Source organism: Ursus maritimus, unplaced genomic scaffold, assembly GCF_017311325.1.
Source record: "Ursus maritimus isolate PB19 unplaced genomic scaffold, ASM1731132v1 scaffold_13, whole genome shotgun sequence".
Lineage (NCBI taxonomy): Eukaryota > Metazoa > Chordata > Mammalia > Carnivora > Ursidae > Ursus > Ursus maritimus.
The window spans coordinates 18,859,624-18,878,544 of NW_024423675.1; the positions used below are offsets into that span (position 1 = coordinate 18,859,624).

At 49.1% G+C, this 18,921-nt stretch overlaps 1 protein-coding gene across 1 annotated transcript in view; it reads left to right on the forward strand.

Annotated features, from left to right (window-relative positions):
- The window catches only part of LOC103675896 (sine oculis binding protein homolog), a 160,182-nt gene extending 148,654 nt beyond the window's left edge, over positions 1–11,528 (forward strand). The window contains exon 7 of the mRNA XM_040627588.1: positions 9,595–11,528. The gene's annotated coding sequence lies outside the window, so the exon portion shown is untranslated. The remainder of the gene's footprint in view (positions 1–9,594) is intronic.
- The last annotated feature ends 7,393 nt before the right edge of the window (positions 11,529–18,921 follow it).

Here is an 18,921-nt window from a genome sequence, read left to right on the forward strand (position 1 = left end):
GAACGGGGAAAAGAAGGCTTAAAAAGGCTCATAAACTCGCTTGGACATCTCATAGCTCTTACCAAACAGCATTTTCATGAGTTAAGTGTAAATGAGTCAGAAACATATAGATTGAATTTCTTTTAAAATACACATGGGTTTAAAAATTAAGGCCAAAGTGCTTGGCAAAATAAGTTTTGGGTTTAGCCAAACCCCAAATGTTTGAAAAAAATATTTCTACAATTTGCCAAACCAAAAATACATCCAGGTCCCTCCATTCCTCTCATTTAATACGATGGCATCATAAACATGGACTTAATGTCATTTTCACATCCACCAAGGTTTGAGCAACATGAATCCTAAATGTTAATTAAAAAACTATGAAAAATTTTGGAAAAACATTATGGCTCTGCAAATGAAGATGAGGGGCCACCGGTTCAGATTTCTGATTTCGACAGCACTCCTTACTGTCTGATCTTCTGATCAACTTGTTCTCTGTCTCAGCTGTGTATGTGCGTGTGTGTGTGTGTGTGTGTGTGTGGCCTATGCAGAGGAATAATAGCTTTTAAAAAATTCTGTATTGGAGTTCTTAATTTATACTTAATTCATATTTTATAGTCCATAAACTTAATAAATACCCAATCACATCCAAACAGAGGGAGGCAGTCCCCTTTCACTTACTGATAGAGATGGTCTTCATGTCGTTCTCTAGAGAATAAAACATATCCATTTTTAACTAATGATATCTAATATTGACTTTGTGCAGGGACACTGTTGTCAGGAGATACAGGGAAGGAAGGAAGGAAGGAAGGAAGGAAGGAAGGAAGGAAGGAAAGAAGGAAGGGAGGGGTAGGGAGGGAGGGAAGGAGGGAGAAGGAAGGAAGGGAAAAGACTGCTGTAACCGAGTTTCTAGCTCAGGGCTGGCCCACTGGGGATGCAGGTATTCGCTGAATAAATGAGAAGAGTCCCGGGAGAGCAACAGCAAATGGAATTACCCTGAGAGGGTTCCATAAAGCACGTGAGTTCGGGGTCAGGTCCTAAGTCCGGGGAGCAGCCCGGACTGGCATTCGGCAGTGTAAGGCCAGGGAGTGCAATAGGATGTCAAAAGCCACAGAGGCAGAGGCGAGTGAGCCCCGTTAGGGATGACCCCGCCCCCCACCTTTGCCTGGCCGGAGCAAAGCCCTAAGGCAGAGGGAGAGGAGCCCCGGAGGCTGGAGGAGGGCAGTAAATGGGGGAGCAGGAGGTTGTGGGATGGGTGCTCCCTGCGTTAGGCAACGTCACCCCGACCTCGAGCGGAGGAGTGACAGCGTGAAATCTGTGTTGGAGGAAAATTACTTTAGCAGCTGTTCGCAGACTGAAAGGAAGCAAGAGAAAGACTGGCATCACTAAAGCTGGTCGCTGCATTCTGATGACAGGCTAATTACCAGGGGTGGGTGCTAACCGTTGAGGGATGTTATCGCTAGTGCGGGGCGGAGGCGGCCACGTGTGTACTGTAAGCGCATACAGCGTGGTAGCGGCGCCACGGGAGGAGGACCCTTGTGTCCGGGCTGGGCCTCGAGAGGCTTCCCAGCATGTAGTGGGAGCAAGCCTCACCACTGACAGGCCATGTGTACGTCCCGTCGGGGGCGCTGGCCGGCCGCAGAGTGCTGCAGAAACAGGGCCCGGCCAGCCAACCAGGCGTGGCGTGGGCTGTGGGCCGCGGCTCTTGGGCCACGGAGGCAGGCCGTGCGCTCCGGGCGGAGGACGGCCCTGCTGATGAGCACGGAGCCTGCACCGTGGCCTCAGGGACACCCAGACGCTCTGGTCTTGGACGGAGGAGCGGTCCTCACGCTTGGGCGGCCGGCTCTACCTGAGACAGCTTCTGAGATGCCCACGGCAGCTGAACCCCCTCCCCCAGGGCCTGCAGGGCCTGTCAGGGGAGGGGGACAGCTTTTGGAGATGTCCTTCTATCTTTCTTAACTTCCCATGCCATAGACCTTCTTCTGAAGCACCCACGTGTGGTGACAGTGGCTTTCCGGTGGTGAAGGTAGGCAGTGGTGTGGTTTCGTGGCAAAGAACATCTGCTCTGGAGTTCGGCCAGCCTGGGTCCAGATCCCGGCAGAGCCGTTTCGTAGGTGAGGAAGGAAGCGCCTCGTCTCCTCTAGGTTGCCAGTAGCAATCACACTGCTGTGAGGGGTAGGTAAGAAAACATGGACAGCGGGCACATCACAGGTGTCCTAGAGCCGGCAGCTACTGTCCCTATTAGAAAGGCTGCAAGGCCTGGGAGAAGACCATGGGGCTGGAGTGAGAGCTGCTTGGATTTGAAAACTGGCTGTATCGCTTACTAGCTGTGAGAGTTTGGATACGCTTTATAACCTCTTGTGCCTGTACTCTGATCAAATGTGTCCGCTAATATTTATCGAGCACACTCTATACATAGGCAGTGTTCAAATGTTACATGCCCACAACAACCCTAGGGGATACCATTAGTAAACCCATTTTACAGTTGAAGTAACTGACGCACGGAGAGGCTAAGTCTCCTACCCAGTATCATTGGTCAGTCAGCGACAGTGCTGGGATCTGACAGGCGGCCGGATTCCAGAGTCCCCATGCAAAATTGCTGAGCACGTCTCATGCGCAAGGAAAATGAAGATAGTAGCCCCTACCTCAGCGTCATCAGGCTCCGGTGTGGATAACCTGGGTGAAAGTGCCCAGGTGGTACCTGGCATGTAGTAGGTGCTTGCTAAAAGAATTGTCATGGTGGCCCCTGCAGCTCAGAACTTGCTTCCCTTGGATGTGTAATGGAAGGTAAGGAAACGCTTCCATGCTGTCAACCTTGGAGGTTAGGGAAACCATTCCAGAAATTCTAAGATGTCTGGTTCAACTTTTTCAAGTAGAGACTGGGACAAACATGAGCAAATGCCCAAGGTCAGAGTGGCATAGCCAGCATTAGAACCTGAGTCCTCATCTGCCTTTCCTCTCAGTGGGACACAAGATACGACCAAAGCTGCTTGAGTTACATGCCCCGTGCCAAGAGCCAGAGGCATGTTTTTGCCACCCGTGGTATCGCTTCCTCACGTTGGGCAGCTGATCTCGGAGAGGAAATGAGTTGTACGTCAACATCTGGGGTTGGGAGGGTGAAGGGTGCAGGGAAGCAATTATTAACCACACTCTCCCTCTCCTTGGCTGCTTGGGGGTGGGGGTGGGGCGGTGGGGCGTCAGTATGCTTGCTCTGGTTTTGTACAGCGGACTTAGTTTCCACGAATACGAAGCCTCTCCCTCTCTCTCGGTATCTCCGCCTCTCCTTCCCACTCCCTCTACTCATGGCCTGGTTGTAAAGAAGAGATAAAGTGCCAGAAAGACCACCTTTCCAGATCCCGCCTAAAATCCTAAAATTTACTCTTGCACTGTAAACCATAGCTACTTGCCACAGAAAGCTGCTTTTTGCTCTAGGATCTTTTTCTTCTTTTTTTAACCTAGAATGCCTATGTTCAGATAATACAGATACAGAGAAATAACAAACTCAATCTTAATACAATAAACATCTACTTTTTTTTTGTCCAAGGCAGAATTTTTAGAAGGCACATGAACCAGCATTAGCTAGTTTGTGTATCAGATGCTACTTGAATGAAATGTAATTATAATTTCTTATCGAATAACTTCTCAGAGTTCTTGTTTGTAAAGCAAAAGAGCTGGACTGTGTATGTCTCTAGGGCCCCTGAGGGCCCTGACACTGCCACCCCCACTTGTCGGGAGGGAAGGGGAGAGATGAAACCCCGGACTGGGGGAAGCACTCTCTGGACGGGACCGTGGAGCTTGGGGTCATAGGAGCTGGACTCAACCCACTCTGCCCCTTTCTGGCTAGTGACCTTGACCAAGTAAGCTCCTTATCCTTCCTAGGAAAGTTTCCTCGTCTGCAAAATGGGGACAATAATAAATACTTAAGTAGCATTGTTGTTTCAATGAAATAAGTGTATAAGTGAAATAAGTATATAAAATATGCTTGTTTTCAAGTGAAGTAAGTATATAAAAGTGCCTAGGGCAGTATTTGATATACAGTAGGTGCTCACTAAAATTTGGCTTCTTTCTTCGGAAAAAATGCAGCTTTCCCAAACCATAACGGAAGGGCTCAGTCCTAAAAGCCAGGGGCCTAGAGCTCTGGCTCATCGTCAAAATTTCCTGCAGAACATTAGCTATATTATGTAAGGCTCCTTTTTAAAATTTTTCTCTTTCGTGAATGGATGTAGCCACCAGCTCCAGTGTGTTAACAAAAATGTACTCATGAATCCCCGCATGCTTTTAGGAAAGGACCGGACAGGGTCATTTGGTTTGCTTAAACTCCCAGGTTCCAGAAATGATTTGAGGTATTGAAAGAAGATCAGTTGTCCAGGATAAAGAAAAGGACTTGTATGAGTACACAAGATGGGGTTCCCTGGCTGAGGGTTCTTTGTTCCCTAGGAACTTTTAGAGGTTAGCAAGAAATAGCAGTGACCACTTATGAGAATAAACAGGCCTCTCTACCCATTTAACTCATAGAACCAGCCAGTCTAAGAAAACCAAAATTTTAAATTGTCCGACAAAGAATTAAAGACGGAGTTATCCCAGTAGGTGGTCTTATATTGTTGTGATTTTTATTGATTAAAGAATAAAATAGGAGATATTGCTAAAGGAGAAAATTATAAAAAAGAAAAGCAAGGCCCGATGTTTGGCTTAATTTTTTTTTCTGTTAAATATACATGAGCCTTGGCTTATCAGAGCCGCGGGGAGGGCAGTGCCCTGGCGATGAGGTTGTTGTTTAACTGAAGCTCACCCTCGGCTCCCACACCTCTCTTCCCACCACTGGTCATGTCCCATGGCAATCAAACCAGGAAGGGGAAGGGATGTTTTTCAGTGACTTTCACCAACAAATGAGCCGTAAGAAAAGAGGTGCCATCCACTTCATAAATGAAAACCGTTTCTTGGTAAAAGCCGTTTCAAAACTTCACGAAGCAGTGGTTGATGGGGGATAGAAGGAACCATTTTTTGGCAAAACCTCACCAAGCTGCAGTCTTTTCTGGAAGGGCACGCCGTGGAGACCACTATCTGGCATCACACTTGGGTTTATCAGCTAACGCAGGTGACTGTGCTCATTGACCGCAGGGCCCTACTCTTGTGAGTGTCCCAGAATAGCTGCGGCTACCTGAGAGCAGTTCAGTCCTCAGGGACTCATTATTGTCCCAGATAAACAGCGTGGCCGAAGCCAGCACGTAATGGCTGTATTTAACCGTGATAAGTGATGGGCCGACGTGCCCGAGTGAGCGGCATCACTGCAGGGCTCCGGTCGATGGACAAAGGCCAGTCGGCTCAGCAGTGGGCATTTCTTGCACGTCGTAGAGTTGATGGCACAGAGTTGTAGACTCTGGGAGTAAATATGGCAGACACGGGGAGCTTGCCTTCTGAACAGGTAAGACACGACCGACACCCAGGATTTTGATTATGCTAATAACAAAGGTATTTGAGGAAAGGAAGAATAAAAGTTTGGAAAATGGATTAGATAAATCGAGGCAGGCTTCCCAGCAGAGGTGGGACTCTTGTACCATGGAGGGACCAGCTTGCAAATGTTGGGATAGAGGATAAGACAAACATTTTTCTCTGGACACACATTTACTTTTGGGAGTGGTTGAGTAGAAATTATAAAATTTCCTTTTGAACACACCCAGTGTAAATCTTAGACTGTAAAAGACAAAGAAGAAAAGGTGAGAATGGTCGTATTTTGACAGTATCAACATTGAAAAAATTTATTAGTACTCAGGCACATTTTTTGTTCTCTGTAGTTCTCTGAAAATTCTTGTGTGGTAAAGGAGGGTGAGCAACTCAATCACATTCTTAGCAATGCTTTCCTGATGTATAAAAGGAAAAGAGGTGGTTCAGTCAGTTAAGCGTCCAACTCTTGATCTCAGCTCAAGTCTTGATCTCAGGGTTGTGAGGTCAAGCCCTACATTGGGCTCCACACTTGGTGTGGAGCCTACTTATATAAAAAGGAAAAAAGAAAAGAAAAGTGCTAGGCAGGCAGATGGAAACCATGCATTGTGGAGCCGGTCTTCAAACACGGTCCATGCATGGTATATGGGATGGGCTGTGTGCGTGTGCTAGTCCACGTAACAGGACCCTGGGTTGTCCTGCCTTGAGATGAACCCCCAACTCACAGGAAAACCCAAATGTGAGGCACAAGAATAGCCACTTCTCCAGAATTCCCTGCATTAAGGGACACTCCAGAATTCTCTGCCAGAGAGCTGTGTGTGTGTGTGTGTGTGTGTGTGTGTGTGTGTGTGTGTGTGTTTAAAAGGAGTCTCTGAAACTTTGGGCTTTGGAGTTCAGAAATTAATAGTCTTCCTTATGTTATGTTCAAGTTTATAATCCTGCATTATTGACACTGGCTTTGGTCCAAAAATCCTACAGTCACAGAACTTGAGAGCTGGAAGATAGGATAGAAAATCTCACTGAGGCACCCATTTCACAGAAGAAGAATCAAGGCTGGGGGAGGTTAAGGAAGGGGACAGGCTGGACTGTAACTTGTGTCTCTGTCTCATTTATCATAGTAATTTCCCCTTTGTTCAGATCAAGAAATTGAGACTGGACGGGTTTCCCCTAAGATCCCTCTGCTCGGCAAGGGCGAAGTAGGAAGTGGCTCGGGCTCTGGAGCTCCCTCACGATCGCTTTCCCAAACTGCAAACTTGTTTCCTCCTCCCTCTTGAGTTTCATACTCTGCATACAGGTCACTTCAGGAGGGTGAAGCCCAAGCTTGGTTCTTCAATGTCATTGATTCCAGTCTGTTCCCTGTCTCCAACAAGGGGGCCGCTCTGAACCGGTCAGAGTCACGGGAACAAATGAGGATGACCTCTCTCCCACCCCGTCCTCGAACGTTACCAGCAGACAGGGACTTGTACTGCCACCATCTGGCCTTTGTGGGTGTCCCAGACATGGCAAGTATGTGGCGAGAGGGAAGGAAACAGCACAAATTGTCTACTTTGCCATTCTCTTAAAATAAGCTCGGTGTGAGGAGGCTTTCAGAGCAGCAGGAATGGGGCTGCAAAAAATAGAGTGTGGTGCAGCTGCACCCTTTAGAACTTGGGGGGAAAACACATATTATTTACCAGACAATAATAGATACCAGAGAATAATAATGATTATTATAGTGTTTGGGATGGCAAACGCTGTAGTTAAGGTTCCAGAATGGCTCTCATTATAATCCCGTTTTCCCAGTCCCTTATGAAAGCCTTGAAATTTTCTCCAAGTAGGCTGATGCTGTCCATGTTTGGCCTTTGTCCAAAGGTGATTTGAATATAAAGAAACTCACTTGAGAAATATTCCTCTTTTTGAGGTCATGATTACATTAAAGAAAAAAAAGCCACATCCTTGAAAAAGCAATTACGGCATTCTTAAGGAAGTCATTCAAAATGGCGGTGTTTCCCAGTCACTGGAAGAAAGCGTTAAATGTTTCTTTTTTTTCCTTTTCCTTTTTATAGAAAGGATTCAGAGGCCCCCTCTGACTATAAGATTTGGTCACTCTTGGTCCCAAGCCCAGAGGTGGGGACGGTTTTCCTCCCTCCACAGCAAGCTCCAGGCTGTGCTCCCTAAATGGAAAAGAACTGCCCCAGAAGAAGCTACACTTGTGTCTTTGGATCCATTTGTGATTTCTGAGGCTCCTTTCCAATTCTTTATGACCTCTCATTTGATAGTGGCTCTGGATTTTTATTTCTGTATCCCTTCTTGCCATTATTTCATTCTCAAAAAAAAAAAGAAAGAAAGAAAGAAGGAAAGGAGAGAGAGACAAGAAAGAACTAAAAATGAGCTCTTTATTCAGAGATAAATATCCACATTTCCAAATCTGACCATGCCAAATGAAAAGGTTTCCATGGCCTTGTAATTCCACCCCCATTGCATATTTGTGGTGTTTTGCATTTTCACTTTGGTTATTTAATATACATATTAAATACACACGGATCTGGTGATTTAATGTGATTTGGGGAACTCAGGCATTTCCTGTCATGCACATTCAGATTTTCAGACCTTGTTTTTGGCTGATCATTATTATCGTTACCATTAACACCAGGACTTGGAGAGCAGGGTTTAAAGCACAAGCTTGTATTTAGTCCTCCCAACGGGCATTTTGACCTCCTCATACTTGTGCTGAATTCATGCTACAGACACCCTGAGCAAGTGTGCACGTCTCTTTGTGGCCTCTTTTTCTTCATCTATAACATGCGGAAATTATATCATCTCTGGGGTCCCTTCAAGTTTTCAATTCTATCACCTCTGTGTAATTATTTGTTCGTTCTTCTAGGAATAATCTCAACAGTTGTAAAGATGTTTACGAGTCCTCTGTCATCACCTCATGTTAGATTTTACCCATTCCCATCTTTTTTTTTTTTAAGATTTTTTTTTAAGATTTTTTATTTATTTATTCGACAGAGGTAGAGACAGCCAGCGAGAGAGGGAACACAGGCAGGGGGAGTGGGAGAGGAAGAAGCAGGCTCATAGCCGAGGAGCCTGATGTGGGGCTCGATCCCATAACGCCAGGATCATGCCCTGAGCTGAAGGCAGATGCTTTTAACCACTGTGCCACCCAGGCGCCCCACCAATTCCCATTTCTGACATCCTCACGTTTCAGCAGGAAAGAAAAGGGGTTGTTTTGAGGGAATGAGGGACGGGAGCTGCTTGACCCTCATTCACTTGACATCCGTGTGTCTAGCGGAACTGGGGGCTGGGTGCGGCGATGTGGGCCAAACAGACACGGCCCCAAACCTCAGGGACTTTACAGTTTGGTTGGCCGACTTCTAAGTGGCTGTTTACTAGGAGTCACTGAGTGTCCTCAGGAGGTTATATTTCAAGCCAGTAGGGACGGAGAGGCAGAGCCTAACATCTGCGGTAAAAGCTGGGGTGGGCCTTCTCCGGAGATTGGCTTTCCTGGTGAGCCATCCCGTTTGGAGCCTCCGCCCTGGCATCCCGAGGCCCTGGTGGTGTCGTGTCTCCCAGTCTCGTGCTGCTGTTCGGTTTGGAGGTCGAGCGATGGGCATGGCTCACCGTTGTCAGGCAAGACCCAGGGGAGGGGCGTTTCTTCCAGCGCGGTCGCCTCTGCAGGCCACCTCTGAAGAGGGGCCTGTGTGTCCGCGGTAACGTTCACGTGCTGCAGAGTGACTCTGGGCTTTCCTCCTTCGCAGCCAACGCCAGAGCTGTTACGTGGAGTGCAGGGGTGAGGTCTGGAGCTCCAGGGCCCCCTGCTGACCTTGCCTCGCTTTGGGGTGACCTTGGGCAATTCGAAAGAGCTGCCAGCTGGGCGTGCAGGACGGTGGAGGGCGAAGGTTGCCTGGTGGCAGGGGGTGCTGTCGTGGTCTTGGGGGGAGCGCGTGGCACGCCGGCTCCGTGTGGTATTCCAAGGAGCAAGTCGGGTTTCATTTCCTCGCACAAAGCTGGCAGGGCGGACCCTGAGCAGAACTGTGAATTAAAGACACGTCAAAGTCATGCTGTGCTGCTCTCGTGGGGACTCGTCGGAGGTCGGGCCTGCGCGCCTCTGACTCCTGCCTGGGTTCTCCCGCTCGGGGTGGGGGTGGGATTTGATCCCGTGGACTCTGACGGCCCCTTCTTCTCTTTCTCCAGGAACGCTCACGCACAGGGTACCTTGCGCGGCGAGAGGGCGCAGAGCAAACCATGTCCCGCCATCCAGTGACACCAGCTGGTCAGCTCACCACCCCCTCTGGCTAAAACTCAAACAAATAAAGCCGCTTCCTGTCATTAAGCATCTCAGAGGAAGCAGCCCTCCCTCGGTGGCCTCCAGCCCAGAGAAGCCAGCACGTCTTGGACCTACCCCGCGGCCCAGCCTTCCCGCGGCCCAGCCTTCCCGCGGCCACCGTCTCTGCTTCTCCCCAGAGGAACTTAGGGATTTCGCCCCTGGTTTTAGACAAACAAAACACCGACAAGCCACAAGGACCAACGTAGGTATTCTCCCCGCTCCATCTTCAAGGCTCGGAGGGTGAGGCTGGAAGATGATACGAATTTGAAAACAAAAATCTTTTTTTAGTCATTTTAAAAACTGCTGTGGTTTTGCTGCTACACTAAGAATTGTGATTTGCATTGTACGGTTTTGGACCTATACTGTTCACGTTTTGAAGGCGGAGAGGGATCGTACTGGAGTCCCAACACTTCGGCGTCGTCTCTGTCCTGCCCAGGATGCACTTTTAAATGAAGAGTTAGAATATTTTATTGGCTAATATACTTTTCTTGTTATTTTTACAAAGGCCACCTTTATCCTTTTTAATGCCATATTTTCAGTGTTACACTTTTATGGCTTTTAATTTTCGATTTGACAGATGTAAGAAGCAGCATGAATAGTTTATACTGTGGTTTTTCAGAGACTGAATGCCAAGAGAACTCGGTAAATGTTTATTCTTCTCAGCTTTCTCTTTAAATTCTCCTAAATAGCGCCCCATTTGGGAACAGAGCAAGAGTGTTGAACTGAAGACCAAAATGCCCTCAAGGTGTAAAATAATCCGAGGGGGACTATTTGCTGGGCGTCACGAAAGACTTGGATGAAATTTCAACCCTGACGGTTTTCGGCGGTCCAGGAAGTCAGTGAAGCAATCTCTCTATACGCAGAGTCCTTTCATGATAATTAGAATGGTATGGACGAACCAGTGAAAACAAGAGGGAAAGTGAGAAAGATCACCCATGATTCTGTTTCACTGTTTGCTTTCTCCTGTCATGGTTAAGAGAAATGTGCAATCCGATCCTCAGTCAGTGGGTGGAGGATAACAGGGTAGATTCTCTTGTGTGCACTTGTACAGTTGTAGCTGCGAGTCCGGAAGTCCTGCAGAGCATGTGTACCGACACTGAGTTGGTGAGACAGTCGTGGAGTAGCCCATTCTGACGAGTACAGGAAAAAAAAAAAAAAAGCAAAAAAAGAGAAAAAATAAGAAAAAAATCAAAAAAAGAAGAAAACTAAAAAAAAAAATCAAATCACCTTGTGATTCAGTGTATCTGTTTACTAACTCAGATAAAGCAATTGTTCCCCCTTGAGGGGTCCAGGTGCCCCCGCCCACTCAGCGGCCGCGGGAGGCAGGAGGGGTGGCAGGCGGCGGGCGGGTGAGGCCAGGACAGCGTCGTGCTGGCCTTGAAGCACCGCGGCCCGTGGACGCCGTGTACATACTGTATTTCTATATTCTCCTTTGTACAGTCACGTAACAAGTCAAGCTACTGTTTTACAGGTGCTCCTTATTTATTAGAGCTGTGAGAGCTTGGGGGACACACCTGGCGAGCGAGCTCGCTTTTTAAAAATGAAATTGGGGGGCAGGGGAAGGGAGGCGGGAGGGAGGGGAAGCTCGAAAGCCCAGGGAGAGATTTATAAAAGAGAACACAAGGAAAACTTCCAGCAACAAATTAAACAAACCCCAACACCAACCCCCCCAACTCGCCCGCAGGAAGCAGCAGCCCCTCCCCTGGGTGCTCACTTCCCTGCGGGGCTCCCAACATTCTCCTCTCTCCCTGACTGGTGTCAGCTTCATCAAACAAAAATAAATCTCTAAGAAAAAAATGCACTTACATGTGCTTATTTTGCTTTTCTCATTATTATGACTATTGTTGTTATTTTCCTTGTTACAGAACGTGCTCATTTCTCCACCCCCCCCCCCCCCGGGAAAAAAATTTCAAAAAATAAAGTTAGTACGTTTTAAAGGAGGCTGAGATATAGGGGTGACGTTGGCCTTGCCGACCTGCTGTGTATCATGCTTGTGTACAAACAAGGGCCCACTGGCCTGTTCGAGGGTCTGCTTCCCCTGCATGCCCTTTGCTGACAACACGAAGGGACGTGCGCGGTGAGGTCCTGGGCCTGTAGACTGTGTATCCCTCCCACCTGCCCTCCCAGTCCCGATCAGGGTTGGCTTTTTGTTCGTTTGTTTGTTTCTGGCTCCAAGGAGCACCATCCAGGGGTTGCAGACCTCCCCTGCGGGCTTCATTCCCACCAGGACACCATCTCAACCCTCAGGGCTGGGAGATGTTTTTCCTTCAACTTGACCTGAATGGATGGGTCAATCTGGTTTCTCCTTGGTACCTGAATTAAACATTGGAGAACTTCTAAGGTGGATAGTACGTTAGTACCTAGTTCTAGCCTGTGTCACCCCGTCTCATCCTTTTATTCTGCTTGTGAAAAAAACTGAAGCCTAGAGAGGTGAACTGACTTGCTGAGTCCCACACGGGCGTGATTCAACTTATCAAAAAAACGTAGGCACTCTCAGCGGTTTCTTCTATGAGACCTTCCTGGGAGTGGATTCTGGAGGATAAGTTTCTTTCTCTCATGGAAGCAGGGACTCTCGCAGGTTCCTGGTGTGGGCTATGTTTACGACGACAGCTCTGTCCAAGCTCTGTAGGCCCAGCTGAGGACGTGCCAGGAGCCGGGACACCCAGCTGTGGTGGTCTGGTGCAGAGTCCCAGATAGGATTATTCATCTGGACTTGGCCATAGAGACAATCATCCAGGATGCTGATTTTGCTTTTGTCGTAGTCCAAGATTGTTCAGCAAACATTTTGACCCTTCTAGACACAAAAGATACCTTTGTTCCAACATGGAAAGATTTCATAGTATCTCATTAGACATAAGCACACCTTTCCCCTTCCCTTCCTTCTCCTAATCTCGGTGTTCCCTAAATACAAAATCCTCCCGGGCTATCAAACTGTCTATAAAGAGAAATAGAAATCGTAATGTCAATAGTTACTAGCACGTACTGAGTGTAGGTACACACTGGCCTCATTTGATCCTCAGAGTAACCCTACGAGGACGGTCTTGTTATTTTCCCTTTATTATAAAACAAGAGCCAGAAGCTCAGTGAGTTTAATAATTGCCCAAGGTCACACGGCCAGTGAGTTGCAGAATGGGATTCAAATCCATGAGGTTTGGAGCCAGAGCTCAGGCCACGCGTTCAATCTGGACAGAAACTGATGACGTCTTCCTGAAGAGTCATTTTGACTTCCTGTAAGTTTGGCAGTGATTGGGTTTTGTTCCAAAGTGGCCCTCATTTTAAACTAAGCCAGAGGGTTGAGCGTTTATGGCTACTGGCCACCAAACCTGATCGGGCGTGGGGAGGTGCTTTCTGAGAACTGAGTCAGGCAGTGTCTTCCTTGTTGGTTGTCAAACCCCACATGGAACCCGGGGCCCCATGTCTGATGCTAAGGGGAGACAGGAAGAAGAATCAAGTTCGCAGCCCCTTGCCCTGGTCGCTTACAGGTGATGGGAAGATGGCTCTGTGGAAAAGATGGACCACTTCTCGATCTCACCAGGAAACCCTTTGGATGTTTTCCAAGGTTTATGTAATTGCGCATCTGGAGGCCAAGGTCACAGCTTTGTAAAGCTGCCCTACGCTTGCCCTGTAGGTGCTCCCTAGATGATGCGAGGAGAGCTTGAGCCGTGAGCAGGCCCACAGTGTCAGCTCGTGCTGCCTCCATGACGGGGCCGAAGGCCAGAGCCCAGGCCCAGGTACAAAGGCACTTAAGATGGATAATGCTTCCCTCCCTTCCTTGGCTTCTCCTCCACCCCAGGAGCCAGAGTCCTAGCGTCCTTGACCAGCTACAGCAGGGCCTCACCCTGGGCCATGTCACACCCTGGTTACAAGTCCTGAGTGGTTCCCTACAGAAGCAAAGGCAAGGGCTAGTAGGACAAGTGGAGCCCTTCGGCCTCAGCTCCCGCTGGCCTCGCCAGGGCTGCCTGCTCTCCGCCAGGGCAGCAGGCACTGCTTCCCGGTGCCCCTGCTCTTCGCCCGTCCTTGGTCTTTGCACATCGAGGTGTCTCTGCCCCGAATGTCTTTCTCTAATCTTTCCTGGGCAATTTCTACAACTCATCAGGACTCATACTGTTCTTCATGTCATCGGGGCTCCTCGACGTAGTCCCCTGTGGTCCACCTAACTGCATTGTTGAACTATTGTCCACCCTTGGAAGAGAAAATGGGGTCTGAGTTGGGGCACGAGTCCAGCCTGATGATGGAAGAGGTCAGGATAAGCCCGACAACCGGAGCTCGTGTGCAGTGAACACAGGAAGCCGCAGAGTTTCATTTTGTTTCTGGTGCTCACGGGAGGGGGGCGTCAGCCTCACCCCTGCTTCAGCCCATGGGGCAGCACACCTCTGGGCTTCTTCTGAATGCAGGATCTAGGCAAGAGAACAAGACTCTGTCACGGCTCCGGGGTTTCTGTGCTGTGCAGGGATTCCAGGTGGCAGAACTACGAAGCTTTTTAGTCAGGAGAGCCTTAGAGATGAGATAACGTCTAAGTGTGACCCTTGGACACTCTTATAGGTGGGAAGTTAGGCTTCAGTATCCAGAAAGGGCCTCTTAGTCCGTCGTGCTGACTGTGGCTGAAATGAACAGCTGCCACCAGTCTGTGTCATTGTTCTAGTGAAAGGGGCCCTCCGCCGAGACAGGTGTCCCTCTGGGCACAGCCCTGGGTGGGCTTTCCACACATTCACTTGTTTGAGTCTCATGACAGCCTCGTGAGGGCTGCACCGCTGTTATCATCATTCCCGTTTCATAGCCGGGGAAACTGAGGCATGTAGATCTGGGGGCTTCCTGTCCAGGTGCTACACACAGTAAGAGGCAGGGCTCAGCCGCGGGCCCCAGCGTCCACACCGCCCATTGTGCTGGCCAGCCGCCTCACCAGGGCCTAGGACGCCCGATGGCTCAGCCCACAGGGCAGAGTTCAGGTCATTGAGTTGGTGCCTACACCATGAGATTGAGACATCGTTGACCTTTCTGTCAGGAGAGGGGGAAACATCTCCTTCTACTATTCCTGACACCTGGTTTTGAACAACATCAAAAATACAACTGTCAGTGTGTCTGTAGGTGAAGTTTGAGGGAGATGGGGGCGGGGTGCAGGGTGGGACTGTTCCAGCAGCTCAGAGAGAGGGAGAGAGAGGGGAGGGGGAGAGGCACTTTGGCAGCCATGTTACATTTCTGGGGCAGGGAGAAAGGGGACACTGGGCCAGAGGCTGTTTTCCATTCCCCATGGTGCCGATGCTTTGAGCCCTAAGCTGGGCCTTCTCCCCCGCTGCTTGTGTAGATGGGCAACGGGGTGTCCCACCAGAGCAGTGGCAGAGCTGTCAGGGCCACACGGGGCTGCGTCACTCTGCACAGACTGTAGGGGGCTGAATCCAAGCCCCACAGTCACTTCTGGGCTGGGCCACTGGATCCCTGGTCGACTAAGCCGACTGAGCGAATGGACAGAAACACGGACAACCTCCCCATGCCAGACGCCATGACAGGGGAGGTCACTCAGACGATCTCAGGCAATTGTCACAAAACTGCATGCTCTATGTGCAATCCCCATTTCTGGCTCAGGAAGACACCGTCCAGGAAGACGAAGCGATGGGCTTCGGGCACTGAGCTAGTGAGTGCTAGAGCCCAGATTGGGACCCTCTGTGCCCTCGTGCCTGCTCTTTCGACAGCACCACAGCTGCAGAAATATCAGCGCCAACTCGGGTCATAGCGCAGTCTGAATCTGAATGGGCCGACGGAATGCAGGCCTGCTGCTGTCTTTGCAGCCTGCTTCCAGGCCTCTGGGAACGGTCATGCTCTTTCCTCACCCGTTCCTCACGTGCGGGGCTGGGCCAAACCAAGAACGAGTGAAGTCCATTCCTGATTTTAATGGACGTGTATCCAATGCGTACGAAATGGCATTAAGTTGCCTCATTTTATTTATGCCTCACAACAACCCTGTGAGAAGGATACTGATGTTATTCCCATTTTATAGATGAGGAAACGGAGCGCACAGAGGCTAAGTAAGGGTGAAGCCCGCAAGTGCATTCGCTCAGCCTGATACCAGAGCCCACATTTGACCTGCACACTCCCCATGTAAGCCTCCCTCTTACGGATGGATCGATGCCTGCATGCGTGAATCAAAGCTCACTGAATTGATGTATGTGTGGCCCGATTTTACACCAGCCACTTTCACGTATGTCATCTCATCTTTGAGATCAAGCCTGAAAATGACATAGAGGAGCCCAAAAGTGACTCCGATCTCCCTAGTTACAGGAGAAGTCAACTGCCCACACCTTCTCACCTCACCTCCAGGGGACTCCTGTTCCGAAGGAGAGCGCTTCTTTCCAAACCTGCAGCCTCCTCCTCCAACACACAGGCGTGTCGAGGGGGTTCACTCCACAACTCTTTACGGAGCTTGCTTCCACTATCTGCTTTGTTCCACCAGCCCGGGAGCAGGGACCGGGGCTCAGTTACGTTGCATTCCAGCACTCAGCCAGGGAAGGACCGAGGGTTTGGTGTGTAGACCGTGGTGGCTGTGCCTTCCATCGTCCACTGTGGGGGCGCCGGTAGTTGAGTCCCTCCGCTCTCCTCCACACGCTCTGTGTCCCCTTTCCCATTTCCCGCTCTGGGCTTCCCTCCAGAGCTTCTGCAGGCCAGGCTGTTGGGAAGCCCTGGTGTCTGAGAGGCAGGTGGGGGGCCACCACGCGGCCCAGGGCCACAGGAGCATGCTGTCTCGCCGGGAGGACACCTGGTCTTGAGGACAACAAGGAAAGCCCTCAGTCATTTCCCCTCTGCGACTCCTCATGCAAGCACATCCTATCCCATTTAAATGTCCCATAGAAGGTAATTTCTGATATTTGAAACACTTGAAAAAAGATTTGTGTCAGAAAGGCACACGAGAGGGTCTCCTGGGTGGCGCCGTCGGTTGACTATCCGACTCTTGCTTTCGACTCAAGTTGTGCTCTCAGGGTCGTGAGATCGAGCCCCGTGTGGGGCTCTGTGCTCAGCTTGGAGTCGGCTTGAGAGTCTGTCTGTCTCTCTCTCTCCCTCTGCCCCCCCCACTCTATCTCAAATAAATAAATACATCTTAAAAAAAAAAAAGACAATAGGCACACGTGGGCGAGTGAGCTCTGAAGCCGTGCCCTTTGATCGTGGTAATAAAAGGGAGGATGGCACCTGAAGTGTAGTTAGCCAGAACCTTTGGACTATGTGGTAATCCCCCCTTCTGTCTAGGTGTATGTATACAAAAAGGAAAGATTATCACAAAATAAAACCAATGGAAACAACTATAGGTAGAAAGAAGAGTTTTATAAAGCAACAGCACCCTTTTAATTTCACGCTCCCAGCACCCCCAAACCTCTACCTGCACCCAGACCTTCCTGCCCCGCCTCCCCGTTTGGTTGAGTGTCTCCTTCACATGCAGTAGCTGGATTAGGGCTCAGGACCAAAGGCCAGGCATGCAAGAAGGTACTTTTATACTTACTGATTCTTTAAAAAGGAGTTTGTTTTCACGAAACTTTAAATCACTTTTTTTTCCTTTCTTTCTCTTTTTTTAATTTTTTTTTTTTTTTTTTTTTTTTTTTTTTAGCTTTTTAGCCTAACTGCTACACATTTTATCCCTGTTCTTTGTGAAATGCTAATCCAGCCCGGGGTTTTCGTTTTCCGGGTGTAACTTTTCAGAAATTGTATATCTGCATAGCAACCCAGCAAGGGCTGCCTATGTCACGGTATCACATGTCAGAAAGATGAAAAGGACTCCAAATCTAAGCTCTCTACAAACTTGGCCCTCCAATCCTGCAGCAGAGAGCTCGCTGGCCTTAATATAAATGGCAGGAGAGCCATTTCAGGGCCAGAGAGGTGCAAACTTTTATCTTGTTGATGACAGAAAACGACACATGACCTCAGCTCCGCTCGGTGGGGACGATCAAACCAGAAACAAAGGCCGTATTTTCCTCTGCTCTCGTCCCTGCTGTCAGCTTCCAAGTGCAACCTGAGCCCGGATTCCGAACCCAGTGTCCAGATTAGAGATTGTTGACTCAGATTTAGTGGTGAAACGTGAGCCCGACTCTGTTGATGGCAGGCCTTGAAGGAGCAAGTTTACTTAAGCCAAGAGAGAGATTGTGTGTCAGACGAGAGCCTGGCTTCTCTTTATCACAAACTTCCTGATCTGCCTCTGTTTTAATAGTTTCCACCGCCACCACCAAAAGAGAGACAGAGAGAGACAAAGAGAGAGAGAGACCCAGAGACAGAGAGGAGAGAGAGGAAGCACCGCCCCAGCCCCATCTTCTCAGTGTCATAAATCAGGAAATTAACAAGTGTGTAACTGGCCTTCGCCACAGTCAAAGACAACGAGCTTTTGTGTTTCTTACTGGTGGCCAGCACTTAACAAAATCAATGGAGAGCTCTACTCAGAAAGGATGAAAAATGGGGGCTTGATCTTACCGTTTAAAGGATATTTCCCAATACTCAGGCACATGGCTTTTACAAGGCTCCAACATGGCTTAGAAACTTGCCTTCTCAGTCCGAAGGAAGGTCATTAAGAGAAATCATTACATCGCTTTCCCTGTCTCTGTCTCTCTCTCTCCATTTTTACTTTGGCACCCTCCCGGCTTTTCCTTGGCTTCTGATTTCATCCCTCTTTTAGATTCTCTGTGCCTTCAGTAATTTATGTGCAAGATATTTTCCCAACCTCCAAATGTTTTTCCATTTGGCAAACCATGTCTCTAAGCTTCCACACAATGTAACTGCAGAGTCCATTTATACTAGAAAACATAAGCTTGGTTAATGGAAAAGCCTACCAAGCCAGTGTCAGTGACCCCGGGTGCCTGGGCCGCAGCGCAGACGGAGTCTCCAGGCCACCCCGGGGATGCAGGGGGGCTGAGTGTTGGGGAGGAGTGTCTTTTCCAGGTTGCCACAGATGCTTGGCTTCTACCCTCCTTGTCTCCAAAAAGGAAAGAATTCCTTCCAAGCCTCTCTCTCGTATAGTTTTTGGAAGCTTCAGGGCACCATATGGAGAATCATTTCATAATTCTCCTGATGGCTTTTACGTGAGCAGCTATAAATTGGATGGTTTCCTTCAGGTCTGATATCCCTATAGTACCTGCTATGGATTGTTGGGAATAGGCACTGAGTAGGGTAGTTCCGTGCTGTTCTTGATGGAAAAGAAAACCCAGAACCCCTTTGGTAGGAGACAC